The sequence below is a fragment of the Calonectris borealis genome, chromosome 7 (assembly GCF_964195595.1).
Source record: "Calonectris borealis chromosome 7, bCalBor7.hap1.2, whole genome shotgun sequence".
NCBI classification, from domain to species: domain Eukaryota; kingdom Metazoa; phylum Chordata; class Aves; order Procellariiformes; family Procellariidae; genus Calonectris; species Calonectris borealis.
In genome coordinates this window covers 33,064,485-33,085,714 of record NC_134318.1, presented here as the reverse complement: position 1 = coordinate 33,085,714, position 21,230 = coordinate 33,064,485, and the positions used below count along the sequence as shown (strand labels likewise).

Here is a 21,230-nt window from a genome sequence, read left to right as displayed (position 1 = left end):
GCCAAGTTATAAAATACCATTTCATGTTTTTGTAGAAATAGACTCTAAAAGCAAGCACAAAGAATTCTGCTAACTCCACGCAACAGCTTATTTTAATATGTAAAAAGGTACTTTCTGCATGTGTGGTCCCCCAGCACGTACCTTTTGGGCTGCATGTCTCCGTTCCCATGGTAACTCGTTGTATCAGCAGGCTGTGTAATCCTGCATAATACATGAAATTTGAAAATCGTAACTTGCTAGATGAAACAGATTTCCTGGTCTTAGTACAGGTCCTAATAGCTATATGCCTAAAAAAAGGTTATTCTAAATGGACATACAAGTCTAGGAAAATCCAGTTATCTCGTTTTTGTGACTATACAAATTCTGCATCTATAGCAGCATACAACCTTCCACAAGAGCAAGTGCTCCAATCTGCCCAGAACCCTCCTTTGAACAAAGATCACCCTGTTGTAGCAAAAACTTACTTTCCACTATAAAACAACTTCGCTATTACCACCACGCAGCACCCAGGCACTACCATTCAGACCCCTCACCAAGTCCTACAAACAAAGGAAGCAGCCTGCCACACACGGCTTTGTTACAGATTTGATAGAAAATGGCATTGGTCTCGCCAAAGGTGATGATGCAAACTTTAAACCAGCCTCAAATATTTTTCTTTTATTCATAGTTTCCTCTGAGCAACAAAAACAACATATCAAAACAAAACCAACCAAACAGGAGACAAAACAAGAATGATAGGAGGAGAGAAAGTAAACACACAAAGCAACAATAGAGTAATATATTATCTACTAATTAGCTGTATTATCAACAACTTAAGTTATGTTGATCCTACAGAAATTGGGACAAACCACATGCTAAATCCCATCTCAGCTAAATAAAACATTGCTCTATTACTATCTAGGGTAGCATCCTACCCTGGCTCCTACCAGCAAAACAGAATTATCTAGCAAAAAAACCCAAAAATATTGTTTATTGTAGCATTTCTCTTTGTTTCTTTGTCTCTGAATTTGGTGCAGTAAGTTTGCTCATCTTCTTCAACACGCTTTTATGTAATAATTATGACCATTTCACGAAGTTCAGTGCTGGATGACTCTCAGTCTCTTGAATTTTCTGACCATAATTAGTGACTATGTAAGTCACAAGATCCCTTTGCAGAGGGTTACTATGCTAGGAAAAAAGCCTATCTAAAAATCAGCTTAAAACGCGCTTTCAACGCAATTCTGAATATGAAAAGGAACGATGGCTCTTTACCTTCTATGTTCTAGCAGACAAGAACGATAATAACAAAAACATAATAATTAGGGACATGGTGTAGTGGGCATGGTGATGTTGGGTTGACGGTTGGACTCGATGATCTTAGAGGTCTTTTCCAACCTTAACAATCCTATGATTCTAACTACAAGTGGCAGCTCAGCACTGCACAATATCAATTTTTTTTCTAGCTAAGACTATTTGCAGTTCTTGATCTTCAGCTAAGATGAGAAAAGCTTGGATTTTTTTTTTATTGAACACCTAGTTTAAATATAAGAAATGTATAGAAAAGGACGTACGCAATAACATTTACTTTCCAACTAACATACATGAGTTTGGAAGATACACAAGTGGCTGGTAAAGTAAAAAAAACACATATTTACCCACAAGTTTCCAATTATAAATCTCCTCACTTTTAGAAGTTATTAACATATTTTACATCTAACCTGCTCTCAGAAAATAAATATCTCCTTGAACAGATCAGCATTCTTCACAGAGAAAAGATAAGAACCATAATTGGAATCAAATTTGCTCCAATTTAAGTGTACATTTCCGCTTCATTACAACTAAATTAAATAAAAAGAAAATTTATTTGAAAACTGCGCAATGATCAGCTCAAGTTGTTTTCTTCGGGGTGGCATATTTTCCCAAAAGTTTACATTGTATATTTAAATACTACAGGAAACCAAAACAAATTTAGAATATTCTGAATGAAAAATCAAAAAGACCTACACATCTTCCCCCATTACTGCTTAACCAATGTTTTTCCAGTGAGGTTTTTTTGTTTGATTTTGTAATCTGACCCTTTCAGATAAATGCATTTTACCTGGCGAAAGCAAACTGATTCAGGCCAAGTTAGTATATAGATAGAATGAAACCTATAAAGATAGAACGAAAGTATAAAGAAACTGCTATATTTCAGATAACCGGGTGTAAGTTACAATACTCTCATCTCTTTTTTTCCAGCAAACATTTGCCTAAACATGATGTGATGGACCACTTCTGCCCTCCGAGTATTCTTATTCAGATGCAAGAACTACAAACTGCCAAAGAGAAATGGTATTTTTCTGTAGTATGTGTGTTCACTCCAGCTAGATTCTCATTATTAACCGCTACATTTCTAAGGTTAATTGCATTCTGCCTAGCCAGATCGTCCCTGCAGTTTCAACTGGATTTTGCATTATTTCTTCCCTGTCCTTACCCTCTTGTGCTGCGTTGCTGCACATGGTTAAACAGCTTCCATGTTCCACCAGACAGATCACCGTCCTGCACCGCTGCTTGAAACGATGCTTACCCACAGCTGGAGAAGGCAAAGCAACTTAGAAACACCTTGGGGAACTTTGTAAATTAACGGCACCATAGAAATGTAAGCTCATTATACACCCTGATAAGGTGATGAAGAATAAAATTGCTCCCAAGCCTTTTTCAAAGCTTTCAACTGTTTTCCCCTATGAGCAAAATAGAATTAAACATAATGACATAAAGCAGTGAAATATTATTTAAGCAAACCGATGCATACTATAGGTGATTCAGGTAGCACTGTATACAGCTATATACAGCCAGCAGTCTGCAGCAAAGGCTTCTTCAATCACGTTGAACTTTTTTAGACTTCACTCCTCAAAGCTGACATTTACCAGCGGCTGCCTGCCAGCCCTTGGGGTTTTTTGGGGTTGTTTTGGGGTTGGGGAGAGGGGCCTTGAGGGGACATGAGAATAGAGGGAAAAGGTAAGATAATTTATTTGATTCAGCTGTTTATAAGACTGAGAGCTGGTAAAAGCACATTGCTTTGTTCATGTCAAAGGTAATCATAACACTGATTTCGTAACAACCATGGTGGTTTTGGTTTAGATTAGGGACTAGAAATCTATTAAGATGATGTCTGATGCCACAGTGAATTTCACCACATATTCAATCCTGGCCACTCTGAAACCTCGAATAAGAAAACTGCAAGGAATTCCTCTGGCAACAGAGATGTATTAAACACATTCTGACAAGCATGGTCCCTAAAGCACTAGAAGCCGTCTTATTCACACCTGTCTAATTTGTGACTGCTTTATATTGCAAACTTAATTTTCATAACTTCTTAAGAGTATTTTTATTTAGTTTTTACATGGTTTTTTTCCCAATCAACATTAAATGCTTTAGCATTACAAAAAAAAACCAAGAATGACAACATTTGAATTGCTTTGCAAGTTCATCCACATTCTTACGGATTCCAGTGACGATCCCAGAGATTTCTTTCCCAGGATAGAAGATAAAACTGAAACACGGAAGAGAAAGCAAGCTCCGTTCACCTTCCTATGAAGAACCACCTAAAGTCCAGACCTGCCATGAATACTCGTGATGCTCACTCCTGCTGTTGAGGAGCCTTACCCACACAACACCTTAAGACCCAGCCCGACACGCAAAAGACTCCAAACAGTACTGAATACTGTTCAGCTCATAACTAGGAGCCTGATTAAAAGATTATTTCACATATACTAACAATTCTGGAAAACGCATGATAAATTGAGTATCTTCACAGGAACAAGATGTTTTCCTTAAAAAAAAAAAAAAAGAAAGAAAAAAAAAAACACCACTGTGATCCCTTCCAAGCAGATTCTTCAAAATCTGTTCAGATGAGGCATCCTTTTTTTCTAAAAAAACAAAAGGTCTCCAATGACATTTTTACTAGAAATAGTGAAAAACATGATTTCTGCTTGCCAAAAACTAACTGGATGATATACTCTCTGGCACGCTTGAAAGGCTTATGTATTGTAAAAGTAGAAAGTAGCAGCAATGTTAATCTGAAAAAAGTCATGGAAAAAATTTAAACACACAAACTGAATTAAACAACACTGTACCAATATGAGGCAACAATAAGCCTTTTACCTCACCACTTTCTAATAAATTAAGATAATGGAAATCTGAAAAAACTGATGAAAAAGCAGGCTAGCTTAGAGCTACGTGAAAGTTCATACCACTATCATAGCAAAATAAAAAAAATTGTACTGTATGACTATTTATAATGAATTACACTCTTGCACCTTATTGCCCTTCATTTTAGACAAAAAACAGATGTCACTTATAAATGTTTAAGTAACTCAGCAAGGAATCATCCGATCTATTTGTGAACATTTCAAAGTTATCATAAGACAAATGACTAAGAAAAATGCAACCTTTACACTAGCTCAGGCACAACATAGTGCCTCACCAGACCTGCTGTCTCCAGATACTTGTACCTTGCAAAATCTGTACGTATTAAAGAAACGGACCAGAGGATTGCACTAGATGGTGCAAGCTGAGAACAGGTGATTCACTGCATTCAGATTGCCCGCATCGGCTCCTCTCTGACTTACACAAAGGTGAGGACTGCTCTGAGCTCCTCACAGCACGTTCCTGTACCGCACCAGTCCTCCACTGCACAGCTCGCCAAAGTGATGGCGCCTGCATTTTCCCTTTGACGCACAGGGCAGGAGATGAGTATTTCAACCACCTAAGTTACATTCACACTAGTACAGGTTGAAGTAATCCACGTTGAAAGAGAGTCCAAAAAGTATTAGGCATATACAGAAAGCACTCAGAAAATGTATACAGACTCACGAACCAACTAGAAGGACTGAACAAATTTTAGTATGACAATATGCTCCAGAACAATATGTTCAAAATCAAGGTACTATATTTATATACGAATACTATCAGGATAGAAGGAGAATACCTGAGGAAGTGAGAAAAGTGCCCCTGAACAGAAGGAAAAAGAAGAAACTGAAACACTGGAGAGGTACTTGAACCTCTAAAAATAAATAAATAAAAATTAGTTTAACAAGGAAGTTGATCAACTAATTTTAACAAATACTTGCTACATATTTGTTCCTTTTTTATTCAGCCATTCCCAAAATAGTGGGAAGGGAAGGAAAAAAAAAACCCACGGAGTGACACTTCCAAGGAAAACAGAAAGGACAAGAAAGGGAGCGTGAGCACAGGTACAGGTAGAAGACAGACGACAACCACCAGCGTCTACTTGAAGTGAGAGCAGGAGTGCTGAGTACAGACTGCAAGGAACTATAAGTATGACAACATACAGGAATAATGACCAGAGAGCAGTAGAAGACAGACAGGCTAGAGAAGAGGCGGGGAGTAGGACCTAAATTGGTCTGTCCCCTGCAACGGGCATGGCCAACACCACCCTTTGCATACGCTCCCTTTGCAGCAAGGCACAGCATGCCAGTGCTGTATTCCTCCATCCTGTCCCAAGCATTTCTCCATCCCTCCCTTTGCTGCAAGGCAAGAAACAGACAAATTACATCAAGTCTTTTATTCCTATGCGGGTCTGAAGGATTAGCACATGTCTGATGAAACCTTCTCCTCCCCAGCAGCCTCCAGCTCCTGTGATTCTTGGACATAAGGTTGTGCAAATGGGGGCAGCTTCTCTCCCCCACAATTCCTCCTTCCCCCCCTTCTTCCATTCTCTGACAATAATTCTTCAAACAGAAGGTGGAGAAGAAGCTGCAATCTGAAGAGCTGAATATCGCTTGTCTGTTTTCCTACCAAACCAAAAGCTTCCATAATTCTTACATGGACAGCGAGTAACATAACTGGTCTGACAATTATCAGTATTGGCTTAGTATTAAAGTAAAATTAAATGCTATAAACATGCATTTTAAATTTCTTTTTTTAAAAATGAAGATACACGTAAAATCACTTCATACTAAATCAGCATCCTACAGGGATCAAATTCAGACGTGATGCAAACAAGGAAATTAAGTTGGGGTTTTGTTTAAGAACAAGCCTTATAGAGTTCCTGTGACATAAATCAGACTTTGAATACCTGCACATGTGCACTTCAACATCTGGGAGAGACCAGAAAAAGCAAGAAGGAAATGGCTGTTTCACTCTCCACACTACATTAGATCAGCAAAAAAAAAACCGAGCATCTATGAAAAAGAAAAGCATCAGTTAATTAGTTTGATCTTTCTCCGAATTTGGGATTCAGTTATCAGCTATCAGCAACCAATTTAATACTACTACAAATCCAATATACTGTAAAACTGGAACTGTTACAGACCCCTAGGGCAAAGGAAGATCCCTACAGGCTGCACCTATTTGGGTTTCCCCTCTGGGATCAGAAATAATTACAAATAGTAATTGCGTTTGATCACTATTTTTGGGATCTGTATTCATATATCAATAAACAGTTCCCAAACACAGGCATAGAACTAGGAAGCAACTCTCAAAAAAAAAAACCACAACCCACAACAAAACACAACAGCAACTCAATCAGCAGTGAAATCAGATTATTTTTCAAAATCATTATTTAGTGTAGTGCTAAAGTAAAATGTGAATGTAAAATTTTACTATTTCAGCTAAGCAACACAGTGCTTTGCTTTTATCTTTTACGAGAAGATTCAAAAGCTTGCACATGTCCTTACAGTCAAAAAGCAAGCATGAAGCTAACAGAGGACACCTGAATCTTTCCACTAAAGAAACTACCAGCTGTTCACGATAGATATCTCAAGAAAAACATTAAAGTTCGAGACTACTGCAAGAAAATACGATCATGGTTGGTTAAGTGGTTTTTTTGAGCCGTTAAAATCTGTGCTTTCACTGAAATTTAACTATTAAGAACCTAGCAACTAAAATGTCTTCTTAGGAGAACTAACATAAACACTTTTACAAGAAGTAGAAGCTACAGCCATACCCCAACACCAACCCAGCATCTCCTGGATTTTCCTTTTAAATAAAATCAACAGAATACTGCTTAGCTTAAGAGATACATCAAGCCCAAAGAAAATAATTTCCCTAAACACAGGGAAAAAAACTCAGATATTTCTAGAGACCAAGACCGTTACAATGAACATGCTTAAGTCTTGAAGTCTTATTTAAAATAAATAAAAAATAGTAGAGAGATAAAACAGCAAATCTAAATTGAGCTGAAAAAAAAATACGGTCTGTTCCAGTTAAAATTTCTTCCTCACTTATATTATCATCAGGAGCTCTCAATTTGTTATTTATTATTTCTAGATATTGTTTCAAATATTGAAAGACTTGCATAAAAGCCACATTACTTCTTCAAGAACCACTACATGCCATCAGAAGTACCAAAATAAAGCTGGGAGTGATCCACAAGTGAATTTGGTGAACTTCACAAACAGTGCAAAATAATCTCCCCCCCCCCCTTCTTTTTTTTATATCTATATATCTCACTTATAATGGTACAATTACAATGGTGTCAGTATATCAGAACACCTCATACTGAAAAGTGAACCTTACAGGCAAATGAAAAACTTGACTTAAAAGAACCAAATTCCTTGCACTGGCTAATTAGTCTGCTCTGTGATCACATGTTTAAGCTTTCTCATCAGAAAAACTCATTTCACTTTGTCACTGCTTTTCACACTAGGATATTTTATTTACATTAGGCTGCAAGCACTAGGCAGTGCTAAAAGCTGCATGGTAATAATAATCAAAACCAAACAGTGCTCTCAGATGTAAAGCACCAATGGTCACATTAGATGAAGAAAAAGGACCATACAACCAGTCCCCCCCATCTGACTGATAACAGAACTTACAGTGCTCGCTAGCTGGTAATTAGAGTTTTGGCAGCAAGGAAAATCAGAATCCAAATTAATCCTAAGTGTTGGGGTTCTGGAATTATCATCTCCATAATGGATCAATGTAAACCTCGTATTACAGCAGCCATCTGAAAAGTGGTCAAAAACTGGACGAAAAGTAACATTTCGAGCATTAATTCTATTCTATTAATCAAGTCCTGCCCATTTACTTCTGGTGGGTGAAAAGCAGCACGCGTTTGCACTGGATGAATATACACACACACCTGCAGTACATGTAGAAGAGCCATCAAAGTACAACCCCACAAGTGTAAACTTATTAACTAGTTCCTTAGTCTCTTATTTAGTCCATAAACCAAGTTATACAACACTGAATTTATATAAAAATCATAATTAAAATGGATAGCCAAGGCTGTCACCTATCTCACCCTCCGCTGCTTGAGAAAGTTGCTCAGAGAGGAAAGAAAACTTACTCTTGATAGGGAGACAAGGGTCTGAGCAGTCATTTTACACTCTGTCCTTAAACAGAACCTGAAAATTTTACAACCACACACAACCCATGCAGAACTCTTTCTGCAGCTCATCATCCTTTGCTCATCATCTCCAAACATGACAAACAAGTCATGGCTTTGATACTGGAAAAAGTGCAAGAGAAAAGTTCACACCATTATTAGATTCCTATTTAGCAAAAGCATTAGATAACAATCAGCAGCGTTTTGAAAGTAGCACTCACATACAAACCTTCCATGCTCCCTCCCTCTACTTTGTTTGAAAATTTTGTATCTCTAGATAGATTCATGAACAGAATAACTCAATAGTCAAATGCTCCAGCATATCAGTTACTTGGCAGTGTAACTCACGTTACCCCGGGATAAGGGAACACAGACAAGCAGTTGCAGTGAGTAGCTTTCATGCTCTACACACCATTTTACCTTGCGTTAACTTGTTTCTGTCACAAAATAAGAAATTTACAGCAAAGATTACAGAAACTTATTCTAGAGCATTTCTTTTTGTTGGAACGCTGAGTAGTGTATTTTCACTGTTAATTAAGTGGCTTCATAATGAAGAAGGACCGAAAATTACATTGCAATAGTACAAAATGATGGGAAAAATCAGTAGATGCAGCTCTAGAGCATACTTTTAGATTACCATGGTATACAACTGATCAGTTTATCTTAAATATTTATGAAAGACAGCCAACAAGCTGGCTCAAAGAATCAACGGTGTGCAAACTGTGAAAGTGTTCCTGCTAACATGAAGCACGTTTAAGTAGTTTCAGTAGACACTGGAAGTCACAGGAGTGAAAGCTGTGACAAACACAGATTTCTCATTCCAAGACTTTACATGTTGAGAATAACGCATAAACATTTGCCTAAAGAGACTGAAGTTATATGTCCATAGTTTATATACACCATTAGCTTTGAAACTAAGATGACAGCGGCCTTCTTTTAGTATTATTAATACAGAGGATCACTAAAGAAACGAGAGGTCACATACAGACTACAACCACTTCAGGATCCTTTCGGGCAACACGACTACTTGTTATCACACCACATGTTCAAAGATCTAACACGCTACTCTGCGTGGCTTTCATTACCCACAAAAATTTCACGGCAGTAACCATTTCACACCCATTTGCCTCGCTCCACCTTTCGCTTCTCCAGAAGGAGTGAGGAGTTCAGGGTTGGGATCCACCTCTGCTCCTTACCCGTGGTGAGCTTGGTGCGGGTCACCCGGCCAGGCGGGCTCTCCAAGGCAAGTGCTGGAACTGGGTTTCAGCTCCCACCAACTCACAGCGGGGAAGGCAGAGCAATCCCATTACCATTGCTGCTGTTAAAAATCTTCACCGTAGTTTCTGTGCCTTAGTTTCTCTACCCTAATGCAAAAGGGATAGTGCATATCATGTAAAAAGGCCAGAAGGTTAATTCAAAGCTATAAAAGGCTACAAGGTCTTTTTGGTACTGTAACAGCAAGTTTAGAAATGACTTTGATTTTCTCAGGGCTTTTGATGCAGAACACTTCACCAAAAGCAAATGTACATCTTGAGAGATGCGAGCAGCTGCTCCAGAGGAGAAAAACCAGTTCCTTATTCTCCTCTCTTTCTCTTTTATTTTTACACAATCTGATTTTGAGAAAAATGTTTAGGTTTTAGTTACCACAGGAGGGCAGGAGCATGTAATGTTAGTGCTGATATCTTCTTAGAGAGAGCAGAACAAACAGTGGGAGCTGGAACGCAGAAAGAGCCAAGTCAGAGACCCGGAGCGTGATGAAAATTCAGTCATACCAGCGGAGTTAACTGCTTGTTAATGAAGGCGTATGCATCCCATCTGCTGGCTACAGAAGAGCTGGAACGGTTTCAAAAACATTCCAAGACAGACATACCATCAAATATACGATGCAAACGTGTGGTCCGTACTCAAAAGTTTACCCCACTGATTTCGGCAGGACGGAGTATAGACACAGACACGGGCACCGAGGCTGCAGGATATGAACCGCGTCCTTGTCACACATTAACTGTCACTGCCCGTTGAGAATAGAAATCTTTCCAGTGTAATTTGTTTATTCATTAATTCTGATTTCAGGAGAAAGTTCTGGCTTGCACCCAACAGCTAATTGGTTCAATAAACAGCATCTCGGTTTAGAAGAAGAAGAAAACATGATACCACAGTGAGAGCATGTAACTGAAACCTCGATATCTGTTTGGGTATGACTTAGGGCTTCTCAAAAGAGCTGGACTGCAAAGAGCCAGTTTTAAAAGACAAGACAGTATACAGTTTAAATGCAAGAAATAACTACCAACATTTCTCCGAAGACTCCTTATGGGGAAGAGGGAAGAGAAATTACTACTGTAAAAACATGCCTAATGATGACCTAAAACACAGAAAATAAATTTATGGATGAAGTCATGGGGGGAAAAAAAAAAATCAAGTTGTATTTATTATGTGAATTACAACTCATGGCTATAATATTTAAACTTTTGTTTCCTTCCTAACTAGGCCTGCCACACACAATATGCTATCAAGAAAGCTGCCAAACAATTGTTTGAATATTCCAAAAAGCAATTATGTAGCCCACCATGAAAAAAAAAATCATAACCTGAAATCTGCCGTCATCTGCACACTGTCCAAGAGTTCAGAAGAGTTAGAGGGACTTACCAGAAATTTGCTGCACAAAGACAAGTTCCCAGGTATCTTAATTCATGTTATTTACTAACATAAATTTCCCTTTTAATGAAAGGAAATAATCTAAAATCTTAAATTCAATATAACTCATGTAACTGCCAGTATTATAAAATTCACATTAATAAGAAATACTTTAGGTTTTGCAAATGCTGTACAATAGCCATTAGATTTTAAAATCTATTAGAAAAGTAACTGTCACAGAGTTAGTATGTTAAACAAGAACATCTGAACTGAGGCTTCATTAAACCCACCCATCTCTTCAATAAGAAAATTGTGCAAATCACTCCAAATTATGCATATTTTACAGGATTTTTCTTGGCTTTAAACCCTTTGATTGTACAATCATTTCTCTACAAGAAACATTTTTAAAAGTCATGTACTCTAAGTGCTATGTCAGAAGTAACAGCAAAATGGGTTTTCATGACAAGTCCTTCATATTCCGCTATGATCAGCATTTTGCAGGCCTATATAGATGGATTCTCCAGTAGCCCTTCACTTCCTTGTTTAGGAGGTCACTTTTTTTGCACTATTTCTTTTTATAAAGATCTATTTTTGACTGCTGTGGACTTTTGTTTACATGTTAAGCCACCTGATGCCTCCAGGAGCCATATAGTTTGCTAGTGAAGTCATTTTCTCTCTGCTACACGTAGTGACTCCATGTAGCTAAATGCTTCTAAACAGGACTTAGCATTTACGGAAATCTGAAGACGACTCCTCTCTGCGCGGTTATCCCTTAGAATTAAAAGAAACGCACAGTTCTGCTTTTCTGCAGCAGCTGACTCAAGGAGGAGGGGGAAGGGGAATATAAAAGAGCACAAAATTCTACCATTACAATTTCAGAAATACAACAGTTCATCTAATGAAGAGAATAAGGATTACTCAATTATTTCCTTGCCTTGGACAGCTGAGGGTTGATTCGCGGGGCGGGGGGGAAGGCATTTAGAGAGATTATAGGATTTTTTTTTTTTTTTAATAAGGATGGAATAAACTCCAGTATTTTGCTGGATTAGGTATACACGAAGGAAAAATAAGACTGAAACTAAGAACATGAACCCTTCCACAGCACAAAGCACTTTACTCAGCACCTGCAGTTGCACAGTATGTATAGCTTTAGCCAATTATCTACAAATTTACTAGGATCTTCACTGCTGTGCTATACAAGCTTTAAGTTACAATGACATACTGAATTGCTTTCTTTTGTTTAAAAAAAAATCTATGCAACAGTTAAAACAGTAAAAAAGAGTATTTTTTTTGCTTTAAGTATTTTGACACAACACGAGTGTTTCCTCCCAGGTCAATTATCAATAAACACAATTAATGCTGTGTATTACAAAACAGATTATAACCTAGCTTTCAGCATCAAAAAAAAAACAACAGTGAGAAATCTTATTATACAGAAGACTGGGCAGTTCACGTGCTACAATTACACAGGTTACCACTACTGCCAGTCACAGGAGAGAAGCCTCATATCGAATAGAGAGCAAAATCCCCTATTTGCCAAGATCTAGATGACTGGGACACAGAGGAGAGAGAGAGAGAAGCCCGACTCCCCACGATCATTGCCGCACCTCAGCTACAAAAAATACCGAGCCCTGGTCTTTCTGGCTGCCAGTCAGGTATTTCTTCCTAAAAGTAATATATATATTTATTTTCCTTTCCAGGCAACACAACATGACAGACCAATGGATCGTTCTGACCATTCAAACTGTCATGAACAACCTCTTCAATTTCTGATTTAATACTAATTCCTATTAGGATGGAAACACCGAAAGCATATATCTAAATACAAAAGCAAATCCTAAAGTGGTTTTGCCATATTCTTTGAGGTACTAAACCAACATTATCTGTAATATCTAATGGATAATTAAAATCCAAGTACACGTAAAGTATAAATATATTACAGCTTAAGGTTCTCAGGTGTCAGGGTTTCAAGATTATTTTTATTCTTTCACTTAACATTATTTAACCTTGTATTTCCATGTCCATCACTATAAATACTTATTCTAAACTTCTAGTAGACACAACACAAGTTTTTGACAGGATAAGTGTTAAAAATACTGCATTATAGTAATATGTATGTTGTTTGCAGCATTATACAGAATACTTCATATATGAAGTGAATCATAATATAGAAGGTCTAAGTAAATTTATGGTTTCTTGCAATACTATCACTTACTGTTTCAGAAAACTGTTTTTGTAACTTTAGTTCCAACAACAGGGTCATTCATCATATCCTTAACCTGAACAACAGTAGTAGCTTTAATATGTGCAAACAAGTGAAAGAATGACAAACTACTAACATCAGATATATAAAAAAAATGAACATTTAATTTAAACATACTTTTCTTGCTGCAGTTTTCACAAACTAAACCATGTAAGACAGAGCAAACCCTAGGATTACAACTGATTAGCCAAAAATATAAATAATAGTTTAATATATTACCCTTCCCAAAATTTGACACAATACATTAATAACAAGGCTGTAGCTACAAGAAATGAATTCAAACCTTTAAAAGATGGCATTCTATGATGATTTTTAAAAGTCTCTATGCATCTACTAATCACTAAGAGTCAAGTAAGTGATACTAATCACTGTTCTGTTTAACAACTTTGTAAAGCAAACTTTTGACAGATAGGTGATGGCAATCTGCCACCAGTTCCCAAAAAGAGTGTCTGCTTTCCGTCACATCACTGTATCGACACCTTCAAAGGAAATTCAGGGTGCTTCTGGTAAAGTTAGTCATAAGTCACCGAATGTTTTGGCACCAAAACAATGGTGGCACAGTATTTCACATTCCTTATAAAATATTCCCACAGACATCTATAGGACTTCTGGAAATAAATGCAAAACCAAGTCTCAAGCAAACATGTTTTCCAACCCCAAATATAGTGAGTTTAGAAATAGTTGGTAAAAAACTGCTCAAGCTTTAATTTTTTTTCCTCCAAGCGCCTGTATCAACCTGTGGGCTGAAAGGAGTGGGAGACTCGAGCATGGATAAGTTAAAATTGCACCTCATTGCAAACAGGCTTCACTATTTAATAAAAATGCGCTTCAGAACCCCTCTCCAAAGCAATACGAACCACGAACAAGATCTGTGCTACCGAAAGAACCTATTTTAAAGCCTAGCAATCAAAACAGCAAGAGAGTGAACTGAAATGTGCTGCAATATTTATGCAGCCATTATAATGTAAATGCGTAAGGTATTAGAAACGCTATTTGCATTGGTGCACAGCCCCTTCAGTCTATGTACAATGCCAACAGAAAGAACAATTAGGGTGCATGCATAACAAAAAGCCTCCGACCACAGGGTAGGCAGGTCCACTGAACCGGATACGATACCTACGGGATCAACAGGGCTCCATGGAAATACCATCTGCTGGATCACTCCATACACCTTGCTCATACATAGAATATGAAGCATTTCAAGACACAAAAGCATGTAGAGGATTAGCATGGCAAAGGTAAGAGCAAGATACAACCAATTTACTGCGAGCACCAGTCGCATGTTTCTCAAGATGAACAACTAGGCTGGAGCACAGCTCGCCTCCCCAGGGCCACTCCTCTCTGCAGAAACCCCAACACCACTGACAGAAAGTAGGGAACTTTCAACTATGCTAAAAAATAATAAATGAAAAAACAGCTACCTACTTTCCTGTGGCAAAAAATACTCTCCAGCACTTTTTGGAACAAAAAGGGAGGCAGGCGTGCAAATTAGGATCTAACATACATCCACTCTGAGAATACAGACTACCCTTGCGTAGAGAAACCAAAAAGCAAACAAATACATTCAAGTCTTTCCTATTTTTTTTTTTTACATGTACATCTTAATGGTAAAATAGTACTAAAAGAACCAAGCATATAGGCATGCCAGATTGGTTTAAGAAGTTCTTTGACCAGCATCCTAGTATTTACCTACACCAATTCACAGCCTCTTAACGTATTCTCACGCTAATCAGCATGTCTACAATTATATGATAGGCTCTGTTCTCTCATGTATTTCTCTTGTAGAGCAATACAGATAAAGCACTTCTCAAACTGCAACGATCTTAAAACAGCCTAAATTAACTACGTGGTATAAAATTACTTTTTTAAAAGAAATTATAAACAGTGCATAATTTCTGTACAAAATATATCTATTACCTAGAGGTTAATGATGGAAAAATTCTTAGTAATTAAAATTCCCTTTTTATCCAGAGACCATTGTTTTGCTATACTGAAAACGCCTTTATTGAACCAAATTTGGTGTCGGAGAATGCCCAGATTTAATAGTACATTATGTGTATTTCACAACACAGTCAAGCCCAAGCAATGCAGCAAAAAAAAGGCAAATTAAGGTCAACGGCTAATACTGCAAACATTACCTGCTTATTATACAACCTGTTACATTTTATCCCGGTACATTTTGTAACATAGCAAGACTACTGTATCAAACAGACTAGACTATATCAGCCGGTACAATTTTAATGTAAACAAGGGTTCTTTTTATCTGTACAATCTAGTTACAGCTGGCTGTTTAATCTTCACTACTGTGTCCTCCCCAGCCCTCTCATACACACACAAACCCACCAGAGAGAGAGCGACCAGAAATATCTCCTCTGAGATGCAGTTGCATGCAGTAAAAATAAATCCAAGGTATTACAATGACAGAGACAAAAGCAAGCCTTGCTTCAATTAAAAGAGCATCCACAAAGATGCCGCACAAAATAATAAAATAAAAACCAACGAGCCTCGAAGCATTTCGGGTGGGAAATGCCGCTAGCCAAGCTGAGCGAGAGGGCACGGCAGCTGGAGGCAGGTAACGTTACGGGCCGCGGGCCGGGAGCTACCCTGCACCCAGGCAAAGCACAGGGCCACCCAAAACCCACCCGCGGAGGAGGGCAGGGGTGAGGTGGGCATCGGGGGCGAGCCATCCCCGGGGCTGTGGCAGGCGAGGGGAAGGGACGAGCGCTGCCTTCCCCTCCCTCCACGCACACAAGTTTTCATCTTTCTTCAGACACGAAGGAGAACCTGCTGCTAGAGAGAAAGGGCTCCTTTTCAGCACCCACCCAGATGCTCCACAATAGTATTTTGGAAACGTCTGAGATGTCTCAATGCAGTTTTATTTCCTTATCATCATACTAAACCTTCCCGAAAGAGAGTTCGGTTATCTGCAGGGCTTTCTCAGCCTTGCCCGGAGGGGATCACAAAATGTGATCCTTCTCATTCATAACAAACAGAAGATACTTTTACAGCCTCAATTCAATTAACATGCATGAGCAGCATGCACACATGCAAGCACATACATCCACCTATTTCACAGGTGCTGTATACAGGTCAGCAGCAGCCAGCTCGCGCGGTGACAAGCCAGGACCGCCCCACACACACCGCTTCAGCAGAAACATTCTTTTCTAGAAAGCCACAGCCAAGTAACAATCAATCCAAGGGTTTCCTAAAAGGCACACGCACAGCGATCTTCCGAGTAATTAATTTCTGTACATAGGCTAAGAGTGCAGGAAGACAGCTGGAGAAAATATTCGTCGTCTGAAGGAATCCCTTCAATCACACAGAATTCCTGGCGGAGAATACACCCATCGGTGCGATTTAAGTGTCAACATAACAAAGGAACGCCCCTCCCAGCACCTCCTGCCTTACAGATATGTCACGCTGGAAAGGAAAAACTAGACCGGGAAAAGCAGCTATTCGCAATCAGCACTGTTTATCGACCCTACCCTTGCCATCACCCCTAGGAAAAAACGTTGGGGATTGTTTAACATTTCTAGAAAGAGCAGAATAGAGGGATGTGGCAGAAGACAGCATCCTCTCTGAGGATTCCTTGCTGTTCCTCAAAGGCAGGCTGCGGACACAAGGAGAGCTTTGTCTGGAATCATCTTTCTGTATTACAAAATTATATATAAAATTAGTTTTTCCTGATGTACGTGTTTTGCCTTGCCACATGTACAGAAATCCTAAATTAAAAGGAATCCAGCTTCAAATTACTAAAATAATCTCCCATTTTGCTCATCCAGAGCAAAGAATAATTACATAGAAAACCAAAATAGTCAAACCCAAATCATTCAACAGGAATTAAGAGGATAAGAGTGTTACTAAAATTAAAATGTATGCACAACAGTGTAATAACAAATTCATAGGATACAGTAAATCTTGCCCAAAACCAGGCTAGGATTATATCAAGATCACCATACAACATATGCCTGAAATATGGCTGTAAATAAGTGTGACTTAATTTGACCACCACCTATTTTAAGCCCTTGATTTTATAAACAGAAGCATCCAATAATGACTAGTGATTAAAAAAAACAGTTTAGAAGATAAAAAGGAGAAACAATAAGGAAGTCAAATATGCAAACAAGAAACAGTAGAAAATTAAGACTCTGAAGGTAATTACTAAAACCATCTTAATTTCTATTTTTATAGGCCAAAAAAATCCAGACCAAGTACTGCAGCAATGACAATACACACCATTACAACTCCTTGATCATGAATATTCTGCCTCGAAAGTGTCTGCACATGTGCAGAACTGAATAAAACATATGCTTCCATAGTCCCATCTCAAATACATGAGTTAAAAATTACTAGTACTATTGCAGTACTTTGTAATTGTTTTCTCACATTGCGATTTTTTATTCCATCTCCATACCTGCTCCTAAATAAGCCGGTAAAGTCAAGCAGCGACACAATTTCACCAAACTTCAGTTCTGCTGAATTTCTGTATAGCTCACGCCCAGTCGCAATTTTAGTCAACACTCACGGTCGTTCACCTTACCTAAGGTTACTACAGCTTTTTAACCATTTCCTAGAGAAAGATACGTGCAACTCGGTGAAAGCACCTTCTACAGCCAGAAGTAGACGTGGGAAGCTGTCACGCCGCTTTCTCTGCGACACCTCTCCGTTTTAAATACCGGGAAAATCACCTGGCTAGACAAGAAGGCGACGACTTTTGAAACGAGATTCTGCCTGCCCGGCTCCATCAGAACTGCCACAATAAATACATCGGGTGAAACAGGAAAAGAGCCTCACGCCTATACGAGAGGGTGGGGGACAGCACTCGCACACACAGGAGCAGATGTAATCATTACCCTGAACGCCGGTAATCATTACCCTGAGCGCCAGTGCCACTACACACACGCGAAGTCTCTTAAATTTCTCCTCGCCAGCTCTCGGTACCGGGAGCTGGAGGGGGGGAGGAGAGGTGAGGCTGTGAAACGGAGCTTCCTCCTTTCTTTCTTTTTTGTTGTTGTTGTGGCGGTGGCTGGCCGATGCCATCGCCCGGCAGCGCGGAGGAGCGGGGCAGCCCCGCCGCCGAGCCCAGCGGGGCGATCGGCCGCCTCCGCCCCGCCGCACGCCGCGGGCGGCCCCCGGCCCGCCCCACCTGCCCCGGGCCCCGCGGCTGCCGGGCGGGGCTGCACCCCGCCGGGGCACGCAGGCACACACTCGCCGGGTGCCGGTGCGCGGAGCCGGGCGGGCTGCCCCGCCGCCTCCCCCCCGCGCTGGGGCGGCACGGGGCGCGCCCCCCGTGCGGTTACCTGCCGCCCAGGCCCTCCCCGCCTTTGTGCCCGCGGCCTCCCGCCTCCCCCGCCGGCGCTGCCGCCCCCGGCCGCCACCAGGCCCACCCCGCCCGCTGTCAGCCGCCGCCTCAGCGCGCCCCGACGCCCCCGGCGGCGGCGAGCCCCGCCGACGCCCCCCGGCCCGCCGCGGCCCCGAGCCCGGCCGCCCCGTACCGTGCGGCTCCGCCATCCTCCCGAGGCGCGCTCGGCCCCCCCTCCCCGCCCGCCCCTGCCGGCCACCGTCTCTGCGCACCGAGCCGTCACGGGACTCCCCGCCCACAGACCTCCCGCGGCACCACGGGGGCGGGCCCGCCGAGGCGCGGGGCGACCGACCGCTTCCAGGTTACGGCGCCGCCGCCATCTTGGCGGCGGGCGGAAGTGGCCCGGTTGCCCCTGGCGACGGCGAGGCGGTGGGGCGGGAAGGGGCGCTGTGCGGGCTCCGCACCGGCCGTGCGGGCTGCCCGCCGGCCTCCCAGGGCGGGAGCGGTGGCAAGGCGCGCTCAGGCAGGGCTCACCGCTCTCTCTGCCGCTTGTCTCGGGGTCCGTAAGCCCCGCGGGGCCTGGCCGCCCTCCCGGCCGGCCCGCTGCCGCCCCTCAGCGCCCACCGCTGCGGCTGTCGGGAGTAACCGGCCCTGCGGTGCCTCACACCGGAGCCTCTGTGGCCGCACATCCCGGTGAAACCTTCCGTCATGTCACCGCTGCGACACCGGGGAGAAACTTTCGTCAAGATTTCCCTGGGTGAGGAGGACAGCCCATAGCTCCGTCGGTTACTGACTGCAGCTCATTAAAGTATTAAAAGAAATAGGAATTATTTTCCCACCAGTGCTACTTTAACTGGAGAGTTTGTGTCCTGTCCCCCCCGCGACAGACAGGATCAGAAATTCTAATATAATGAGTTCGTATGAAATAGCTCTTCTCAGTGCTGTACCCCACTCTCGCTGTGGGTCACCGTTAGCTACTGGGACATTATGACAAAGATGGACCAGGGGACTGTGACGTTCCCATGTTTCCTTTTCCTACAAAATTGGGACCATCCCCAGTTGGCACCTACTATAACCTCACACCGATGTGCTGACCATTCTTTCTGTAGGAGGTATCACAAGCTAAGCACAACCAAGCTGCCCTTGCAAGGAATATGTTGGGAGCTGCAAGAAACAGCAGTAGCCATTCAGAAGGTGGCAACCATACCTCTGCGTAGACAAATACACTCAAGTGTGACAGAGCATCTGCGATTAGTCGTCATTTGATTTTGGATGAGATTTAAAAGCAAGTTCCCTGATGGCCTGTTACAACAGATCTTTCGGTATTTTGCTGAGAAAGGTTTAGCTTCTTTTTAATGCTAAATTCTCAGGCAGTTGCAATCAGTTCCCCTTTCAAGCCTAGATGGATTCTGCACTGCAGCAGTAGCTCAACTTTCTAATTTCTAAAACACGTTAAAGCTAGTGGGAGTCTATTATTTGATCTCAGTACTTGCTGATCTGGACTGGTCCCACTGGCTCACGTTCGAAAAGAACAGCAGCCACCTCAGCAGAATCAAAACCATGAGTAAATTTGGGAGTCGTTTCCTACATCAGATAGTCAGATCTAAGTATCTGCTATTTCCGTCATTTTTTTACAACTTTTGGCAAACATGGAGGCTAGTTTCAGTGAAACAAGGCTATTCATATACAATTATTCTGCCAGTTTCCTTTGTGTGATTCTTTGGCAAACCAGACAGTTCAATGTGGTTACACGCTTTTTTACTAATAAATGCTGGACAGCGTTAAAAGCAGAATTGGCTTTTCGGCATAATGGGTCACAAGGCAGAAACCAGGTGAAATTTCCTAGTGACAATATTTCTTACAATGACTGGATGTTTATTTGTTGTTATTACTCAGTAAGATGTCCAGTGCAGACACTGCACCAATCCCCTACAAAGTCACGGAAATACACGCTTTGCCCTGAAAAGCTTGGAGTCTGAAAGAATTTTTTCTTGTGTAGCTTATTTGAACACACACAGATGTCTACATATAACTACTAATCTTCTGTATTAAAGACCATAGTGTGTATTCACCATGCATAGGGAGGATCTGAATGTTTTGTTTGTACTGTACCTTTACACTTCTCAGGCTCTTTGTGTGCAAAGTGCCACTGCGCAGTTGCTTTAGCATTGAAGTAGTATGTACAAAGGATACATGCTATGTGTACTCTGGTTCTGTTAGAGATTTCACTTCTTTTTGTACTTGCTTTGCTTTTAAAAGTATGATTTGATATCTAAAAAAATGTTACTTTATACTCAGAAAAACTGGTTTGCTCTTTTCATGATGAAACATAAAACTGAAAAGCTCATATAAAGCATAGCAGGACAATTGTCACAAGGTGTTGAATCGGCCAAGAAACTTACACTGGTAACTCCACCCTTCTGCTGCAATTCCTTAAATATGTCCTATGAGATTAAACTGATGCTACGATAATACTTGTGCCAACAATCAGAACTAACAGACATTTTTGCAAAGGCAGAATTCATACACGCAAGATTTGTTTTTAATCTGCACAAATGGAGTAGTTAATTTTATACCCTCCTACTGGATGCTGGAGAGCTTAGCTCCAACTTACTCCCAGCCTTCATCAGCACTGTTTGTCCCCAAATCTTCATCAACACAGACCTGGTCCAATGTAGAAGGTGAGTATAAGCATCACAATCCTTAGAAGTATTAGTTAAGGG

At 40.9% G+C, this 21,230-nt stretch overlaps 1 protein-coding gene across 5 annotated transcripts in view; it reads right to left on the bottom strand.

Moving 5' to 3' along the window:
* SHOC2 (SHOC2 leucine rich repeat scaffold protein) overlaps positions 1–18,861 on the bottom strand; it is a 69,817-nt gene extending 50,956 nt beyond the window's left edge. The window contains exon 1 of one of the 5 annotated variants that reach the window (XM_075155046.1): positions 18,780–18,861. The gene's annotated coding sequence lies outside the window, so the exon portion shown is untranslated. Of the gene's footprint in view, positions 1–6,058; positions 6,159–18,700 lie in introns of those variants that run through there. The other 4 variants (XM_075155048.1, XM_075155044.1, XM_075155050.1 and 1 more) reach the window with 4 other exon arrangements.
* Positions 18,862–21,230: the final 2,369 nt, after the last annotated feature.